This window comes from Cololabis saira, chromosome 16, assembly GCF_033807715.1.
Source record: "Cololabis saira isolate AMF1-May2022 chromosome 16, fColSai1.1, whole genome shotgun sequence".
NCBI lineage: Eukaryota > Metazoa > Chordata > Actinopteri > Beloniformes > Belonidae > Cololabis > Cololabis saira.
Genome location: NC_084602.1, coordinates 10,815,322 through 10,836,830, shown reverse-complemented (window position 1 = coordinate 10,836,830; position 21,509 = coordinate 10,815,322).

The following is a 21,509-nucleotide window of genomic DNA, read 5'->3' as shown; positions in this document are numbered from 1 at the left end:
GACTTCCTGTTCGGTTTCGGGCATGACGCCAAGAGACTTTTCTTTAAGTTGTCCCATGATACAGGTGTGTACCGACTTTCGTGCATGTACGTCAAACCGTATCGTGGGGCTTGAGGCACAAAGTTTTCAAGGGGGCGCTGTTGAGCCATTTTGCCACGCCCATTAATGCAAACCATTAAATATCAAATTTTTCGCCAGGCCTGGCTTGCATGCAAAATTTGGTGACTTTTCGGGCATGTTAAGGGGGGCAAAAAGGCCTTCACTTTGTCAGGAAAATAATAATAATAATAATTAAAGCTGCAAGCAGCGATGAACGGGCCCTCGCACTCACGTCCACCGCCCCCCATAAGCATATCAGAAATGACACCACCCACGACTCTCTATGTCAAACCATTCAAAAGTTATAGCAGAAAAAATGAACAACCAATCAGAAGAAGGGGCTAATTCAGGCCAATGAAGGTTAAGGACTCCATACAGAGTCTGATGACACCACCCACGATTCTCTATGTCAAACCATTCAAAAGTTATGGCAGAAAATCGGGACAACCAATCAGAAGAAGGGGCAGGGCTAATTCAGGCCAATGAAGGTTAAGGACTCAATACCGAGTCCCATGACACCACCCACGACTCTCTATGTCAAACCATTCAAAAGTTATGGCAGAGAAAAGTATTCTAGGGGGCGCTGTTGAGCCGTTAGGCCACGCCCATTAATGCAAATCATGAAATATCAAATGTAGCCTATCGCCAGGCCTGGCTTGCATGCAAAATTTGGTGACTTTTGGAGAACTATCAAATATGGACCAATCAGATGAAGGGGACGAGCGCTTTTTCGCGTCTAGCGTCGCCACGGTAACACTTTTGAAAGTGAAAAGTAATGTGCGTCGTCACAGGACAGAGACGAACATTTTGATGTAAAAAAAACACAAAAATTGCTGACAAAAATTTTGGCATTTTGCCAGCCTTGAACTCTCGACCTCTGGCAGCAAAGACCGCAATAATCTGGCTGAGCTAAGTCTCAGCTATTCCTTTCATTTGACCTACTGGCTTAGGACAGACCAACATAGCGATAAAATGTCTGGAACTTTTTTTTCCTAATTTTTTAAATATTTGTAAGTTATAAATATTAGTAAAACCCTACTATTTTAATTATTACTTTTTCTGTAACCATTCTGCCAAGGTTGTAACCGGGCTGAGCCGGGAATATTTCTGAGGTCACCACATTACAGGGAGCTGATTGGTCGGGGGGCGGGGCCGTCATCACCCTACTCGCCACTGATTGGTCGGGGGGCGGGGCCGTCATCACCCTACTCGCCACTGATTGGTCGGGGGGCGGGGCCGTCATCACCCTACTCGCCACTGATTGGTCGGGGGGCGGGGCCGTCATCACCCTACTCGCCACTGATTGGTCGGGGGGCGGGGCCGTCATCACCCTACTCGCCACTGATTGGTCGGGGGGCGGGGCCGTCATCACCCTACTCGCCACTGATTGGTCAGGGGGCGGGGCCGGCAGACGTTTGAATCAGGAAGCGGGAGTCAGCGTGAGAGCGACTGGCGGCTCGCGGCAATTTTATTATAAAAAAAACCAATCAGAAGAAGGGGCGGGGCTAATTCAGGCCAATGAAGGTCAAGGACTCCATAAAGAATCTGATGACACCACCCACGACTCTCTATGTCAAACCATTCAAAAGTTATAGCAGAAAATCGGGACAACCAATCAGAAGAAGGGGCGGGGCTAATTAAGGCCAACGAAGCTTAAGGACTCATTACAGAGTCCCATGACACCACACACGACTCTCTATGTGAAACCATTCAAAAGTTATGGCAGAGAAAAGTATTGTAGGGGGCGCTGTTGAGCCGTTAGGCCACGCCCATTAATGCAAACCATGAAATATCACATTTATCGCCAGGCCTGGCTTGCATGCAAATTTTGGTGACTTTTGGAGAACTATCAAATATGGACCAATCAGATGAAGGGTGGGTGCGCTTTTTCGCGTCAAGTGTCGCCACGGTAACACTTTTGAAAGAGAAAAGTAATGCGTGTAGTCGCACGATGGAGACGCACATTTTGGTGTATAACACACCTGGGTGCACGTTACGGTTCGGGCTGAATTAACTGCCGAAGGAATGGCATAAACTGCGCCAAAATGACACAATTAATTCAAAATGGCCGACTTCCTGTTCGGTTTCGGCCATGGCTCCAAGAGACTTTTCTTTAAGTTGCGACATGATACAGGTGTGTACCGATTTTCGTGCATGTACGTCAAACCGTATTGTGGGGCTTGAGGCACAAAGTTTTCCGGGGGGCGCTGTTGAGCCGTTAGGCCACGCCCATTAATGCAAACCATGAAATATCAAATTTATCACCAGGCCTGGCTTGCATGCCAAATTTGGTGCCTTTTGGGGAACTATCAAATATGGACCAATCAGATGAAGGGGGGGTGCGCTTGTTGGCGTCTAGCGTCGCCACGGTAACACTTTCGAAAGAGAAAAGTAATGCGTGTAGTCGCAGGATGGAGACGCACATTTTGATGTATAACACATCTGGGTTCACGATACGGTTCGGGCTGAATTAACTCTCGAAGGAATGGCTCATATTGCTCCAAAATTACGCAATTAATTCAGAATGTTCAAAATGGCCGACTTCCTGTTCGGTTTCGGCCATGGCGCCAAGAAACTTTTCTTTTAGTTGCGACATGATACAGGTGTGTACCGATTTTCGTTCATGTACGTCAAACCGTATTATGGGGCTTGAGGCACAAAGTTTTTTCTGTCGAACCAATCAGATGAAGGGTGGGCGCGCTTTTTGGCGTCTAGCGCCGCCACGGTAACGCTTTTGAAAGAGAAAAGTAATGCGTGTTGTCGCAGGATGGAGACGCACATTTTGATGTATAACACACTTGGGGGCACGTTACGGTTCGGGCTGAATTAACTTTCGAAGGAATGGCATAAATTTCGCCAAAATGACACGACTAATTCAAAATGGCCGACATCCTGTTCAGTTTCGGGCATGACCCCAAGAGACTTTTCTTTAAGTTGTCCCATGATACAGGTGTGTACTGATTTTCGTGCATGTACGTCAAACCGTATCGTGGGGCTTGAGGCACAAAGTTTTCCGGGGGGCGCTGTTGAGCCATTTTGCCACGCCCATTAATGCAAACCTTTAAATATCAAATTTTTCGCCAGGCCTGACTAGGGTGCAAAATTTGGTGACTTTTTGGGCATGTTAAGGGGGGCAAAAAGGCCTTCACTTTGTCAGGAAAATAATAATAATAATAATTAAAGCTGCAAGCAGCGATGAACGGGCCCTCGCACTCACGGCCACCGCCCCCCATAAGTATCAGAAATGACACCACCCACGACTTCCTATGTCAAACCATTGAAAAGTTATAGCAGAAAAAAGGGACAACCAATCAGAAGAAGGGGCGGGGCTAATTCAGGCCAATGAAGGTCAAGGACTCCATACAGAGTCTGATGACACCACCCACGACTCTCCATGTCAAACCATTCAAAAGTTATAGCAGGAAATAGGGACAACCAATCAAAAGAAGGGGCGGGGCTAATTTTCACCAATTATGGTCAAGGACTCAATACCGAGTCCCATGACACCACCCATGACTCTTTATGTCAAACCATTCAAAAGTTATGGCAGAGAAAAGTTTTCCGGGGGGTGCTGTTGAGCCATTTTGCCACGCCCATTAATGCAAACCATGAAATATCAAATTTATCACCAGGCCTGGCTTGCATGCAAAATTTGGTGACTTTTGGAGAACTATCAAATATGGACCAATCAGATTAAGGGGGCACGCTTTTTGGCGTCTAGCATCGCCACGGTAACACTTTTGAAAGAGAAAAGTAATGCGCGTAGTCGCAAGATGGAGACGCACATTTTGAGGTATAAGTCACCTGGATGCACGTTACGGTTCGGGCCGTATTAATTGCCAAGGAATGGCATTAATTGCGCCAAAATTACACAATTAATTCAAAATGGCCGACTTCCTGTTCAATTTCGACCATGGCGCCAAGAGACTTTTCTTTAAGTTGCGACATGATACAGGTGTGTACCGATTTTCGTTCATGTACGTCAAACCGTATTATGGGGCTTGAGGCTCAAAGTTTTTTCCCTCTGAACCAATCAGATGAAGGGTGGGCGCACTTTTTGGTGTCTAGCGTTGCCGCGGTAACGCTTTTAAATGAGAAAAGTAATGTGCGTCGTTGCAGGACAGGGACGCACATATTGATGTAGAAAAAAAAAAATTGCTGACAAAAAAGTCTGGATACTGCGGGAATCGAACTCTGATCTCTGACTCCAAAGACGGGAACACTCTGGCTGAGCTAAGACTCAGCTTCTCATTTCTATTTGACCTACTGACTTAGGAGAGACCAACATATCGATATTTAGTAATGTAAGTCTGGAGCTGTTTTTTCTATTTTAAATTTTTAAATATTTGTAAGTTATAAATATTAGTAAAACCCTACTATTTTAATTATGACTTTTTCTGTAACCATTCTGCCAAGGTTGTAACCGGGCTGAGCTGGGAATATTTCTGACGTCACCACATTACAGGGAGCTGATTGGTCGGGGGGCGGGGCCGTCATCACCCTACTCGCCACTGATTGGTCGGGGGGCGGGGCCGTCATCACCCTACTCGCCACCGATTGGTCGGGGGGCGGGGCCGTCATCACCCTACTCGCCACCGATTGGTCGGGGGGCGGGGCCGGCAGACGTTTGAATCAGGAAGCGGGAGTCAGCGCGAGAGCGACTGGCGGCTCGTGGCGATTTTATTCTAAAAAAGGGACAACCAATCAGAAGAAGGGGCGGGGCTAATTCAGGCCAAAGAAGCTCAAGGACTCATTGCAGAGTCCCTTGACACCACCTACGACTTCCTATGTCAAACCATTCAAAGTTTATAGCAGAAAAAAGGGACAACCAATCAGAAGAAGGGGCGGGGCTAATTCAGGCCAATGAAGGTCAAGGACTCCATACAGAATCTGATGACACCACCCACGACTCTCTATGTCAAACCATTCAAAAGTTATGGCAGAGAAAAGTATTCAAGGTGGCGCTGTTGAGCCGTTAGGCCACGCCCATTAATGCAAACCATGAAATATAAAATTTATCACCAGGCCTGGCTTGCATGCAAAATTTGGTGACTTTTGGAGAACTATCAAATATGGACCAATCACATGAAGGGGGGGCGCGCCTTTTGGCGTCTAGCGTCGCCACGGTAACACTTTTGAAAGAGAAAAGTAATGCGTGGTGTCGCAGGATGTAGCACATTTTGATGTATAACACACCTGGGTGCACGATACGGTTCGGGCTGAATTAACTCTCGAAGGAATGGCATAAATTTCGCCAAAATGACACAATTTATTCAAAATGGCCGACATCCTGTTCGGTTTTGGCCATGGCTCCAAGAGACTTTTCTTTAAGTTGTGCCATGATACAGGTGTGTAGCGATTTTCGTGCATGTACGTCAAACCGTATTGTGGGGCTTGAGGCACAAAGTTTTCCGGGGGGCGCTGTTGAGCCATTTTGCCACGCCCATTAATGCAAACCATGAAATATCAAATTTATCACCAGGCCTGGCTTGCATGCCAAATTTGGTGCCTTTTGGGGAACTATCAAATATGGACCAATCAGATGAAGGGGGGGTGCGCTTGTTGGCGTCTAGCGTCGCCACGGTAACACTTTCGAAAGAGAAAAGTAATGCGTGTAGTCGCAGGATGGAGACGCACATTTTGATGTATAACACATCTGGGTTCACGATACGGTTCGGGCTGAATTGATTCTCGAAGGAATGGCATATATTGCTCCAAAATTACGCAATTAATTCAGAATGTTCAAAATGGCCGACTTCCTGTTCGATTTCGGCCATGGCGCCAAGAGACTTTTCTTTTAGTTGCGACATGATACAGGAGTGTACCGATTTTCGTTCAGGTACGTCAAACCGTATTATGGGGCTTGAGGTGCAAAGTTTTTTCTGTCTGAAGCAACGAGATGAAGGGTGGGCGCGCTTTTTGGCGTCTAGCGTCGCCACGGTAACGCTTTTGAAAGAGAAAAGTAATGCGTGTGGTCGCAGGAGGGAGACGCACATTTTGATGTATAACACACTTGGGGGCACATTACGGTTCGGGCTGAATTAACTTTCGAAGGAATGGCATAAATTTCGCCAAAATGACACGACTAATTCAAAATGGCCGACATCCTGTTCGGTTTCGGGCATGACCCCAAGAGACTTTTGTTTAAGTTGTCCCATGATACAGGTGTGTACCGATTTTCGTGCATGTACGTCAAACCGTATCGTGGGGCTTGAGGCACAAAGTTTTCAAGGGGGCGCTGTTGAGCCATTTTGCCACGCCCATTAATGCAAACCTTTAAATATCAAATTTTTCGCCAGGCCTGACTTAGGTGCAAAATTTGGTGACTTTTTAGGCATGTTAAGGGGGGCAAAAAGGCCATCACTTTGTCAGAAGAAAAATAATAATAATAATTAAAGCTGCAAGCAGCGATGAACGGGCCCTCGCACTCACGGCCACCGCCCCCCATAAGCATATCAGAAATGACACCACCCACGACTTCCTATGTCAAACCATTCAAAAGTTATAGCAGAAAATCGGGACAACCAATCAGAAGAAGGGGCGGGGCTAATTAAAGCCAACTAAGCTTAAGGACTCGTTACAGAGTCCCATGACACCACCCACGACTCTCTATGTTAAACCATTCCAAAGTTATAGCAGAAAATCGGGACAACCAATCAGAAGAAGGGGCGGGGCTAATTAAGGCCAACGAAGCTTAAGAACTCAGTACAAAGTCCCATGACACCACCCACGACTTCCTATGTCAAACCATTAAAAAGTTATAGCAGAAAAAAGGGACAACCAATCAGAAGAAGGGGCGGGGCTAATTAAGGCCAACGAAGCTTAAGGACTCATTACAGAGTCCCATGACACCACCCACGACTTCCTATGTCAAACCATTCAAAAGTTATGGCAGATAAAAGTATTCTAGGGGGCGCTGTTGAGCCGTTAGGCCACGCCCATTAATGCAAACCATGAAATATCAAATTTATCGCCAAGTCTGGCTTGCATGCAAAATTTGGTGACTTTTGGGGAACTATCAAATATGGACCAATCACATGAAGGGGGGTCACGCCTTTTGGCGTCTAGCGTCGCCACGGTAACACTTTTGAAAGAGAAAAGTAATGCGTGGTGTCGCAGGATGTAGACGCACATTTTGATGTATAACACACCTGGGTGCACGTTACGGTTCGGGCTGAATTAACTGCCGAAGGAATGGCATAAATTTCGCCAAAATGACACAATTTATTCAAAATGGCCGACATCCTGTTCGTTTCGGCCATGGCGCCAAGAGACTTTTCTTTTAGTTGTGACATGATACAGGTGTGTAGCGATTTTCGTGCATGTACGTCAAACCGTATTGTGGGGCTTGAGGCACAAAGTTTTCCAGGGGGCGCTGTTGAGCCATTTTGCCACGCCCATTAATGCAAACCATGAAATATCAAATTTATCGCCAGGTCTGGCTTGCATGCCAAATTTGGTGCCTTTTGGGGAACTATCAAATATGGACCAATCAGATGAAGGGGGGGTCCGCTTGTTGGCGTCTAGCGTCGCCACGGTAACACTTTTGAAAGAGAAAAGTAATGCGTGTAGTCGCAGGATGGAGACGCACATTTTGATGTATAACACATCTGGGTTCACGATACGGTTCGGGCTGAATTAACTCTCAAAGGAATGGCATATATTGCTCCAAAATTACGCAATTAATTCAGAATGTTCAAAATGGCCGACTTCCTGTTCGGTTTCGGCCATGGCGCCAAGAGACTTTTCTTTTAGTTGCGACATGATACAGGTGTGTACCGATTTTCATTCATGTACGTCAAACCGTATTCTGGGGCTTGAGGCGCAAAGTTTTTTCTGTCTGAACCAACCAGATGAAGGGTGGGCGGGCTTTTTAGCGTCTAGCGTCGCCACGGTAACGCTTTTGAAAGAGAAAAGTAATGCGTGTAGTCGCAGGATGGAGACGCACATTTTGATGTATAACACACTTGGGGGCACGTTACGGTTCGGGCTGAATTAACTTTCGAAGGAATGGCATAAATTTCGCCAAAATGACACAACTAATTCAAAATGGTCGACTTCCTGTTCGGTTTCGGGCATGACGCCAAGAGACTTTTCCTTCAGTTGCGCCATGATACAGGTGTGTACCGATTTTCGTGCGTGTACGACATACCGCATTCTGGGGCTTGAGGCACAAAGTTTTCAAGGGGGCGCTGTTGAGCCATTTTGTCACGCCCATTAATGCAAACCATTAAATATCAAATTTTTCGCCAGGCCTGACTTGCATGCAAAATTTGGTGACTTTTTGGGCACGTTTAGGGGGGCAAAAAGGCCCTCCTTTCGTCAGAAGAATAAAGAAAGAAAGAAAGAAAGAAAGAAAAATTCCTACAGATACAATAGGGCCTTCGCACTGAAGGTGCTCGGGCCCTAATAATAATAATAATAAAAATTCCTGCAAATACAATAGGGCCTTCGCACTGAAGGTGCTCGGGCCCTAATAATAATAAAAATTCCTGCAAATACAATAGGGCCTTCGCACTGCAAGTGCTCGGGCCCTAATTAGAATACAATTAGAAATGGTGTATTTTAATAGTGTAGAACAAATGAAAATATAAGGAAAACCTGTGTACTGCAGTGGGTGTGATGTGATATGTATATGGAACTCAAAACAACAAAGTGTGGGGGCAGGGCCGCCGCAAGGGGTGTGCGAACCGTGCGACCGTACGGGGCCTCGCGCCCCAAGGGGCCTCGCGCTATGGGCCGTTTTTTTTTTTTTTTCCAATTTTTTTTTCGTTTTTTCCCTTATAAATATCAACAGTCACGTTCCATTACAGACCTAAATGTGTACTAGTCTGTGCATATCAATAAATATATGTGTATATGTAATGATGCGCGTATCTGTTGTTCAATACAACTGATCAGACCAAGCGCATTGACACAAGGTGCTCTGATCCAGACGGGTGGAGTGTGGAACAAACTGTCACACAATGTCGAGAGAACGAGACAGAATCAGGAAATTTCCATCAGGGGATGAAAAACGAAAAAAAACTAAAGAAAATGGAAGAGTTTAATGCCTCTCTGAAAGGCTCGTTTGAGAAATTTGTTACAAAAATCACCGATCCGACCGGGTCTCAAGCAGCCGTGGGGCCCCGCGTCGAGGCAAGCCAAATGATGATGAGGCAGGGGAAGATATCCAGTATTTTGCTAATTGGAGAGTTAAAATTGCGCATATAGACACCCGATCCGACCCAAAAAACCCCAGAGGTCCCCCCCCAGCCATTTCGCACAGGGCCTCGCAAATCTCCCAGGCAGCTCTGTGTGGGGGCGTGGCGTTACCACCTGTGTGGTTGCAGGTGTGGCCATCACATGTCCAATAGGTTCAGTTTGGAGGAAACTGATCCATGCAAGAAGACTGACTTAAAACACACTGGTAAATCTATATCAAAATTACTGAAAAATAAGAGAATCAAGACTTTGGAATGACCTATTCAAAGTCCAGACCTCAGCCAATTATTAAATATGGTACATATGAAGGATATTTATATTATAAAGTGCCATATACAGTACATATATATAAAATATATGAAATACAAGACGCGTGAGCGTGTGGAAGATCATACAGACATCTACAGTATAGAGCTGCGGTTACTTTGAGAGTGGGAAAAGATGTATCATTGATGCACAAACCCACACACACGTGCGTAAGTGCCAGTATCTTGGCAACTGCAGTGTTCAGGTCATAGGCAGGGGTGCCAGACGGCTGCAGGGACAGACGAGTCAGAAATCCTCACAAGCTGGTACAAAAGCACACACTGTCACACAGACACACTCTCTCACACACGTATAATCACACACACACACTTGGCTGGCTTTACTTGATCCTGGTGCAAGCTTTGCACTTACACAAAAAATATGAACTGGAAGAAGGAGGGTTAAGAGGGTTAAGAGAGCAGAAAAATATAAATATGGACCTCCCACCTGTTGTATGTATATATATATATATATATATATATATATATATATATATATATATATATATATCTTCTGTTGTGAAATGCACTCCCCACTAACCTCTCAAGCATTTGCGTGTCTTCTTAGCTGCACTTATTCAAATACTGTTTTATTCCATTTTCAATTCAATTCAATTTTATTTATATAGCATCTATTACAACAGAAGTTGTCCCTAGGATCTTTCCAGAGACCCAGAACATGACCCCTGAGCAATTATTACATAAACATCCTATAAATCATGGCAGGTAAAAACTCTAGTGGGAGAAAAACCTTAAGCCAAACAGTTGCAAGGAAAAACTCCCCTTTAGGAGGGAAGAAACCTTGAGCACAACCTGGCTCACAAGGGGGGACCATCCTGCTGGAGGCCAGCTGGTCAGAACAGGAAAAGAGAAAACAGACAGAGAGAATGAAGAACAGAGAAAGGAGAGACACAGGCACAATGGTTAGCTGATGCTCTGCAGAGATAACTATATAAGCAGATGTAGACTGCAGACACTGAGGTGGTCGGGGGTGGGAGGGCAGACATCCACACAGACAGGTAGCAAGCAGTGGAATGATCGGGGGGGGGGGATGGCGCTGCAGGTTAGCATGAAGCTCCCGAAGCTCCGTCCTGCAAACTTGCACAGAAGAGAAAAAGAGGGGGACAAAAAATAGGGGGACAACGATGGCTATGAGATACTTATAATTAATAAATGAAAATGGAAGAGGAGAAGAGAAGGAGAAGGATGGGCATCGCTCAGTGGATCATGTTGGTGTCCCCCTGCAACATAGGCCTATAGCAGCATATCTACAACAAGGCTGGTTTGAGAAAAACTATTATAGTCTTGTTCTATAGCTGCAGCTATGACTACTGGCCCTAACCCATTAGAGTTTACACTAACTAGAGGCTTTACTAAACAGAACGGCTCAACAGAGTTGTGACTTTTTGTTAGCCTGCCTACAGTGCTGAACAGAAAACGTGGGTTACTTTTGTTATCTTCTGACCATCTTTACTCGTGATGCCCATGATGGCAGCGCGCACTGGTGCAGCGGCTCTCGGCTCTCCAGTTTGGTGTCTATTGTTTGTAATTTTCTTAGTATTTTTAGCGGTTTATATAGATTTTTGCAAGGCGGCCATAAGGTACAGTCGACAGGTTCTTATAGATCTTGGCCTAAGGCTAAAATTCTCCAAAAACCCGGAATATCAGCGCACACAAGATATTCCAAAAATAATGACAAGAACAGCGGGCTCTGCATGGACGGTGATCATGCCTGGTAAGCGACGAAGATTGCGGAGGAAGAGGAAGCAGAAAAGAGGCTGCAGGTCGGGTCTAGAGGCTAGGCTAAGGAAACGTTCAGACCACCGCTCCCGAGCATCTTCTTGACCAACGGCAGATCCATCGCATAAAAAAATGACGATTTGGAGCTCATACTTACTACAAATGGTGCCATCCTGAAGAGCAGCGCCATCGTCGCCACGGAGACCTGGCTTCACCCGCTGACCCCGATGCGGCAATCCAGCTAATGACTCACCGGCACAACAGGAACAAAGACTCGGGCGAAAGCAGAGGTGGGGGGCTGTGTGTTTATGCCCACAACAACAGGTTCCACAACAGTTGGATCATTGACACTCACTGTTGTCCGCATTTAGAGGTTCTGGTAGTCTCCTGCAGACCCTTTTATTTACTAAGTGAACTGACAATAGTCATTATGATTTTTTTTTGCACCCGCCATTTTCGGCTTTTGGCTTTACGTGCACTTTTAGTGTGGATCCTACGCACTCTTTTATAAATGAGCCCCCTAACCTTTAAATTCTTGGGCGTCCACATCATGGACAACCTCTCCTGGTCTGCCAAGACCAAGGGGGTGGTGAAGAAGGCTCAGCAACGTTTCCATTTCTTAAGGGTGCTCAGGAGAAACAGCCTTGAGAAGAAGCTGCTGGGGTCCTTCTACAGAGCAACCTTGGAAAGCACCCTGGTGTACTGCATCACAGTGTGGTATGCTGGGTGCACAGCAGCACCCAGCATACAAGTACATTGGTTTACAAATATTAATTACTTTGAACAGCCTACTCTGCAATACAAATCAAATAGGTTGCTAAGAGTTGCAAACAAATTGCAAATTTGTGATCAGCATAATTAGCTCATTACAGGTAAACTTAAAGGGGACATATTATGGCATTTAATGTATATTTTAAACAGGCCTTGAATGTCTTAAATACAATCTAAAGCTTGTTTTTTCTCCATAAAACAGAAATTCAGTCTCTAGTTTTACCGCTTCTGACCTCTTTTCTATGCTTCATTCTGAGAGGAGGGGAGGCTATGATAATGAGGCTCTGCACTGAAGAACCAATCAGATGCCTTCATGCTGAAATGAAAGTTAAATGCATGGAATGTAAAATAAATCAAACCAATAATAAACACAATCCAACGGTCATGTACGGTTCAAACATTTAAAGATAGTGGAGCTTTTTGGTATTTAAAGATGGCGGAGCCCTCTTTAAGCCACGTGCAATTAGACCGGATGGCAAATGCGGCGTCTTAAAACGTAGGTAACTGGTGGAAAATGTCGCCACAAAATAACGAACACAATAATGATAATGTACAGTAATACGCATACAGTAATCTCATTAAACATAAATTCAGCTCTAAACGCTCTAAGTGACCTGATCCCCAGAACTCATAAAACCTCACGCCTCCTCTGGGTCTCCGCGTGCTGATCAGGGTTTCTGCCCAGGGTTCTTTCGGTCGGAGCCTCAGTCCAAACGGTCTCCCGACTCTCTTCTCCTTCCGACTCTGAAATGAAAAGGACTGGGGTACAGCGTGCAGCAGCCGGGCGGTCCCCCCCCTGGTCAACGGAGCCTGTCACGTCATTTCGGTGCGCGCGGGGTCCGGTCCACTTGTTGGACGTGCGGGCTCCCGTCTGGGCTGATGAGCGCGTGGGCCTCACGGACACAGGTGGCTGCGTGCTTCTCGGGCTGAGCTGGGCAGGCTGACCGGAGGATGAGGCCCTCCTTGTAAGAGAAAACTCAGAGCGGAGAGCGAAATTAGAGGGAGAGAAAATCGGGAGCGCAAGGTGCTCCGTGGTAACGGATCTTACGCTCGTCCTGTTAATGCAGGTCTTCAACGGCTCCCTCCCAGACCAAGCTCTCAGGAAAAGGAATGGGTAGATGCGGCAGCGGCTGCACCGTCGGCAGGAACGTCTGTTCGGACCGCTGGCTGAGGGAGAGAGGACGAGCGAGGACGGGGAGCGGGGATTTGCGCTCCGCGGGCTGCGGTGACGTCACCAGCCCCTGGCCCGTGATTGGGCAAGCAGGGCAGGCTGGTCTTTGTAGTTTCTGACAAGGCGGCCATCTTAGAAGGCACATTAAAGCCGATTTCAGGCTGGGGGTTGACCCGACTTTAAAGTTGAAATACATATTCACAAAATGTTCATAACATTTATAACAGTCCACATGATCACTGGACGTGGTCCAACAATTCTATTCTATTCTATTCTATTATCCTCCATCAACGATGAATAATAAGCTGTTCTGGCTATGCGAATGGCTTTTTTACATACTATTAGATTATCTTTGCATTCACGATAGGTATGTACAGACTTACTTAAGAGTACCACTTCCTTTACATTTTACGCACGTTTTACCTACTTTGTGATGTACTATATTCGAGTGGCTTGATTGTATTCTTCACAAAACCTCTCAGAGATTAGAGGAAATTCTGGAGAATTCCACTTCCTCTCCTCAAAGAGGGAAAAAACTTCAAATATGAATCTTGAGAACAGAATATGTGAAACTGTATGTTTTTATTATGGGACATAAGTAGGTCTAAGATTATGTTTTGTGGAGAGGTGTGTTTGAGAGCTCAGAGCTGCTGAAAAAAAACAGGTGCAAACATGTTTAACTTGCAGTTTACAGGAATAATGTCTTTTTTTATGTGTTTTTAGAAAGAGCCAAACAAGGTTTTAGGAGACTCACACAAACAAGTGCATACTCACACATGTCCTTTACCATCAGAAGGTCTTCAATTTTACACATTTACAAAGTGTAGAAAATACACATTGTATATATAAGCAAATACCTGAAATCAGAATCAGAATCAGAATCATCTTTATTGGCCAAGTTCGAACATTGTCCAACAAGGAATTTGACTCTGGTAATTTCGCTCTTTAGGCAGTAAATAAACAAATAAACAAATGTGGTATTTCTTGACATAAATGTTAGCATATCCCTTTAAGGCAGGCCAAAAATTCTTGTAATGTATTGAGGGGTGTAAACATACTGCTACATCATAAGACATAACTGTGAAGGGTCGGGGGGTCCGGGTCGTGGGGGGCATTGTCCCGCGTGGCCCGGCATCCCCCGCCTCACGGTTTTAACAGCACTGTAGACACTGCACATTCAACACTTAATAAATACATTTGACAAGGACACTTAGTTTGGGAGGGGGGGGTCGGTGTCAAATCGATACTTGGCCCTCCCCCTCCCTGTTTTTATGGCATTAATCACATGCACTCAACACCAGGGGCGGGAGGGGGTCCCACATCACCCGCGTTCCCTCGCCGGCCTGGGATAGGTGGGTCGTGATTCCCGGGCCTGGCGGGGCTCCCCACGCAGCCTGGGGTGCCTTCTGGCGGTGCTGGACCCCCCCGGGGAGGGGGAAACGGTGCGTGATTGTGCGTCTGTGTCGGTGAGAATGCGGTGTGGAAGGGTCCTGCCATGGAGGATTTGGGCCTCCATTGCCAGGACAACAAAATTTAATAATTTATCAATATTATATTATACAAAGATGGTTATTAGTATTATTACTATTATTATTATTATGTATAGTATATCATATTATTATTAGTATAGGTATCGGATAGGTGAATGGATGAATGAATGGGATGCCTGGGTCTGGGGCCCTCCGTTGTCGGGCCCGCGCGGGTGTCGCGGGGGTTCCCTCTCTCCGGGCCCGTCTCCGGTCCCCCCCGCTGCCTCCACGGCGGGGCGCCCCTCTGGTCTTGGAGGGCCACTTTCGTGGGGGCGGGTGCACCTGCCCGCGTCGGCAGCGGGGCGGCTCTGTCTCTCCGGGCAGGCTGGCCCCCTGCCGGTTGGGGGTCGTTGGCCTGGAGGGTGAGGGCCTCCTGGCCACGTGTCCGGCCCGGACCGGGTGGCCGGGGATTGCCTGGGTCGCGGTCCGCCGCCGCGGGATCCCTGGCTGCTTCTTCCCGCGTCGTGGGGGGCGCACACACACACATAGACGTACACACACATGGCTTGTTCACCTGCATGCTTGCTCTGTAGTTTTTGGGGTTAGGTAGCGGTAACTTAGCTCAGACTGTGATCAGATCTCGAGATTTGGGTCGATTGCTGCTCGTGCTTTGGTCGGCTATGTGTCAGTTTTGTGTTTTGTTTGTGGCTTTTGTTGCAGATTTCCAGTGCTTGCCTCCGTGTGTTCCTGCTTCCTGGATTGGCAGTGGATGTCACCCCCCCCCCCCCCCCCCCCCCAAAAAAATCACTGGGTTTGTATGTGTATATTTATGTATGCGTATGCATATGTATGCGTATATATATGTATATATATTAAATATAGTAATAATGCAAATATGCCTTTGGTTTCTACCGTCATGGTATCAATCATTAATATGTGTGCAGACAAGGTAAAAAAAAAACAAAAAAAAAACATAACTGTCTGATCATTGTCCAAGAGAGGCAGCCTCACCACCTTCACCAAGTACGAACTAAAGAAGGAAACAGGAAAATCACACAAATAACAAGCAACTAAGGCTCCAAATATTTCTGCTAAACAGTTACTAAACAGTTACTCCAGTCTCTTGTTATTGTATTTTTACTTCCATTTCCAGAGAACTGTGGGTCAATTAAAAAGCAATCAATTGAAAGATGAGTCTGAAACACAAGAAAATATGAAACAAATATGAGAAACACACACACACTCAGGGTTGGTCAGAGCTCAGCAAATGCACAATCATGTATGTGTTTGTGAGTGTGTGTGTATGTGTGTCCACGTATGCATTTCTGAAAGGCGCCAGCAACCAAGCCAGGGCAACGTCTTATCAAGCACCAATGTCCTTAAGCCCCTTGTGATGATTTTACATCCAGAGCCCTTCATTGTTCACATTTTCCAATACAGCAGGTTTGGGTCATGTCCAAGTGTCTGAAAAGGAAGATGTGAGACTGGTGAGGGACACTCAGGGACACTTGAGGTGGACTTGAGGACTTAACTGTTCACTAATGAAGCGGACTGCACAGTTGTATCTCTGGGCTGCAGATGAGGCTACAGCTGATGGCAGCGAAAGTGTTGCTGCTGATTTTTTTTCCCTTTAATTTGCTCCACTTCCACTTGGGTCTGTAGCACGTCTGATCAGTGACAGGGTGATGCTGGTAAAAGTTTATTTGTCACTCAATGACAATAAAGCAGAGACAGACTGGTGAGAGGTTTCATTATTTGGTCATTTGATTGTTTTGATGTTTTGCGGAGTTGGAGGACAGTGCTATGGTATAAAGGCAGCTGTGACCCCAGAATCATTATTCAGATACTGTTTATACAAGCTTTAATCCATTTTATTCCAAGGGTAAGTGGATAAAAAAATATTATTATTTTGCTTTGAGCAAAGGGAAGGAAGGGGATGGATCCAGTTTTCTGAGATGTTGTGAATACAATAGTATGAACCCACAAGTAGCTGGATCTAAAAAGTGATGCTGTCTCCATTGACCCTTCATATTAAAATGCCCAACTTCACAGTAGACATCAACATATTTAAAACCTTGCATAACAAAAGATTGGCTCTCCCCAGCTCTATTGGAGGTACATGAAAATACAATTCTCTAAAGTCACAAATTTATGCATAATTAGTTTTTGAGTGACAGCTCAAAGCTGGCTGTCATGACTTGGGCAACTTAGCCCTTAGCATTTTTGGTACATTTGACATCTGAGCTATGAATTAAGAGCAGAGAGCAAACTCATCCTTATTTTAAAGATTATGGCTTGCTGTGCTGTTAAATGTACAGGCCGCTGCAACCCTGGACTGGTCTCAAAGGTTTTTCTAAAGTGTCCCACTAAATGGCGCATGGCCAATGGCCGATCTGTGCCCCAGATGTACCCACCTTTGGTGAAAAATGTGCAAATGAACCTCAGAACAAGTTCAAAGAACCCTGCAACTATGCTGGATGAAACCAGGAGGGGGGCATTGTTATCCACGGTAAAATCCTGACCTGACCTGAAAGACCACACGGTGAGAGATGGCCACTGCCAGAAAAAAACAGATTACACGGCACGGGTGCACGGGTACAGAAATTTTCAATTTTGGAGATGTGTGCCGTGCCTTGAAGCTCTGTCGGTTTTTACTGTCTGGAATTATAATCAGGTAGTTATGTTGTGAGGAAAACGACAGAAGTTTCCACTTTGAAGCATGGGGGTGGCAACATCATGTTTATAGGGCTCCTGTTGCTGCAGAGCACTGGTGCATTTCCCAAAATAGATGGCATCATGCAGAAAAGAAGATTATGTGGATATACTGAAGCACATCAATAGATCAGCCAAATAGTTAAAGCTTGGGTATTGATGGATGTTCCATGTGGAGTATGACCCCAAGTACCATATTTTGCGGACCATTAAGTGCACCACATTATAAGATGCAAAATCAATGAAGGGGTGTATTTTCAAACATAAAGCGCATAGGGTTATTAGGCGCATGATAAAACATATATAACGCGAAACAAAACAGTCTGGTAAGTTGACCTTTATATAACTAATACAGAAAAATACACTCACATTTTAAATCATTCATCTTCCACAAATCCACAACTAAAAAGTGGAGGAGGTAAGTGTAGTAATACATCCTGTTCTCTGATTGGTTCATTGTTGCCAGCGATAGCGGACACCTGGAGTTAATGTGAGGTTAGAAAAACGTATTCGACATTTGATTATAATTGGATTATGATATAGATTTGAGAATTAGGTTTAGGCAAAAAATCTAACATTGGCTTGATGTCTAATTATAGTAAGGTAACATGGACTAGATATTGGATGACAGTTGCTTGCCAGTGCTACATAATTAGTTATCTAACGTTTTCTGACCTTGCAACCCATATTCGACCAAGGACTGACTTTGGTACACCGTCCCTGCATCAGCTGGGAACGGTCCGGCAATCAATCAAGTGGAGCAACTTCATTGCTACGAAAGTCACACCTACCACATAATATTGGTTCGAGGTCAGTAAGCACAACAAGAAATCATACATAAGGCACACCTGATTATTGGATACACAGCAGATTTTTGAGAAAATGTAAGGATTTTAAGTGCTCCTTATAGTGCAGAAAATACGGTAGCCTATACATAAAAAATTGTTGCACAGCAGCTTAAGGATAACAAAGTAAATGTAATGAGGTGGCCAACCACATTCTGGTGGAAAATGTCTCTGTGGCACTAAAAAGAACGATGCACAATCTGGACTCAGCTCCTCCAGTTTTGATATTAGATCATCTGATCTGGTATCTTGATCAAAATGTATTCACTTCACTTGCTAAAATCTGCTTTGGGTATATCAGCTGTTTATATCAACTTGTATTTTATTTGTGAGGACCTGGTGCAGGGATGGCGTCTGCTTCCTACACCTTCCTCGAGCCAGAGCGAGGGGATCAGCAGAGCTTAAGGAGGCGGTGATGTTGTTAAGGAGGCAGTTGTTTTTCATTGTTGAATTTGCTTAAATCTGAAAATGATTCTGCTTCTGTGTTGGCACTGTTGCTTGCTTGAATATGTACATCCAGCTGTAAATGGAATCAGGGAGTGGTGTATGTCTGATAATTATAGACAGCAGGGTTGAGTCAGCCTCACCTTCAGCTTTACTGTCCCACTTGGATGGTAGTTGTGGGCAGAGGGAGGTGAGGGGGGGGAGAGATAAATGGCCTCTACCTTGCTCCACTCCTCCGTCTGCTTGCTCTCTCCTGCTCTACCCATTCTGAGAAGGTCACAGATTCAGAGGAAGGGAGGGGGACACTTCACTCTCTCATCTTGTCCTAAATACTTTGTCCTGATTCATGCACTATGCAGAGAGCACTATGGCAAAGCTATGAATGTAACTTCAGACCAAACAACACAGCATTCAACCATCAAGTGTGCTTAAAGAAACACTGCAGTGTATTATTTTTGCTTTTTACAGCCACTGAAATAGTAATAGATGGTCTTAAAAATGTCATCACATACTTCAACAACAGAGGTTTTATAACTTCAAATAACTACCTTAAAAAAACAGTTTGATGATTAAATATGTTAAATAACAACCTTGAAGTAATGAAAAATGTACACTGTCAAGGCTGCATCCCTTCAATGGGATTTATACACTTAATAAATTCAACCAGGAATCCTTGATCGAAACAGACAATTTAAAGTAAAAAATGGGAAACTTCACCATGATGCATTGCATTCTGGGTGCTCATCACCTGAACGGGTGAGCAGGAATAATTGTTTACAGTAATCGCAAGCACATGCAACATAAACAAGGAAAATGGTACCTTGTGTCTTCTTTAAAGTGGAATTTTATTATGCTTTTCTGTGTTTTCTGACTTATCTACAGAATGATGGATTGCTGTGGTTTGCACACAAACCAGGAAGTTTAGAAAAATTGCAATTCCTCGACTGACCACTGGGGACGGACACCTAGAGTGAGTCAATCACCACTGACCCTGTGTTAAATTGTCCTTTGCGTCAGAAAAAAATAGCTAAATTTCAAATCCATGACAACTCTAGAGGAATTCATTTTTATGTACATGAGGTTACATTAGCTTAGTCCTCAATTGGCAGGAGTCATCTCAAAAACAGTTCATCAGCACTCATGTCTCTGCATTTGGGGCCAGTGGCGTAAGGCCCCACCAGATGTTGCTATGGAGCAACATGCTGCTTTGAAGTAAGTGTCACAGAATCTGTCATTATCACAGATGTAATTATATGAAGACCAATTATCTTAAAATTTTATATATTTGTGTATTTATACTGCTCCAAAAAAATAAAGGGAACACAATATAATGCAACTCCAAGGCGTTGTAGGGAGTTCATACAGGCACGTGGAGGCCACATACACTACAGAGCCTCATTTTGATGTGTTTTAAGGACATTATGTCAAGGTTGGATCAGCCTGTAGTGTGTTTTTCCACTTTAATTTTGAGTGCAAATCCAGACCCCCATTGTTTGCTAAATTCGATTTCCATTGATCATTTTTGTGTGATTTTGTTGTCAGCATATTCAACTACGTAAAGAAAGTATTCAATAAGAATATTTCATTCAAATCTGGGATGTCTTTTTGTGTTCCTTTTTTTTTGAGCAGTGTTTATTGTCAAAGGTGTTTGTCAGAATGTTCACTGTTATTCCTCTCAAAGCACCTGAAAATGGGGCAGGCCCACTGGCGCTTGTTTAAGTAATCAACCACTGAAATTACAGTGAGCATGTTCAACAGGGTCTCAGTATATTACATGTTGGGATAGATTACAATGGCCCCATGCTGAGGCCTGAACGATTAATTGCAATTATATCTTGATATAAAATGCGATTTCAAAATCACGACATGAGTGATTATAGGGTTGTCAGGTGATGCGAGAGCTAGCGAGCTCTCGACTGCATCAACTCTTCATGCTGCGCTTTACTCTGTTGCACAATGGCCTCTGGCTAGACTGTATGAAACAGGCCATGGGCTGGATGGACCAGTCTGAAACTAGAAGAGGAGGACATTCATAGTGTATGATTATTTGGGTTTTTACAAAAAGGAAAATGCAATACAACATCAGGTGTTCAGAGTAAGCCGTGCTAGCGTTGCCACTTCACGTAAAACTAAAAATTGTTTCCAGCATGTTAAAAACTAGCAAACAGCAGAACACAAACATCATGTGCACAGTAACCAGATACTGAGTCTCACACATTTATGTCCTGTCTTATGCTAGCAAAGTCAATTGACTTTAATACAACTCATACAAAAATGTGTAGCAACAGCATCATCAGCTTTTTTATGACTTTGGCTTCAGACATTTTCTTACTGCAATTTCAACATCTATATTTGTTAACACGGGTGTACACAGAAAAAAAGATATGTAGATGGTGATTGCCTGAAGGATAACATAAATTGTGATGTTCAGCAAATCCAAGTGTTAAGGAAAGATTTAGCAAAAATGAACAGGGAATTTTGGAAGCATATCAAAAAGCGGCACCAGAGCTTAAAATTAGATGACTGAAAAGTAGCAGAATATCCAGAAAGAAAGGACATAATAACCTTTACAGAGCAACTATTCCATGTTCTCTATTACAAAAAATTCTTGCCAAGTATATGAAAGAAAAATAAGCCCAATTAAAGCTGCAAGCAGCGATGAACGGGCCCTCGCACTCACGTCCACCGCCCCCCATAAGCATATCAGAAATGACAACACCCACGACTCTCTATGTCAAACCATTCAAAA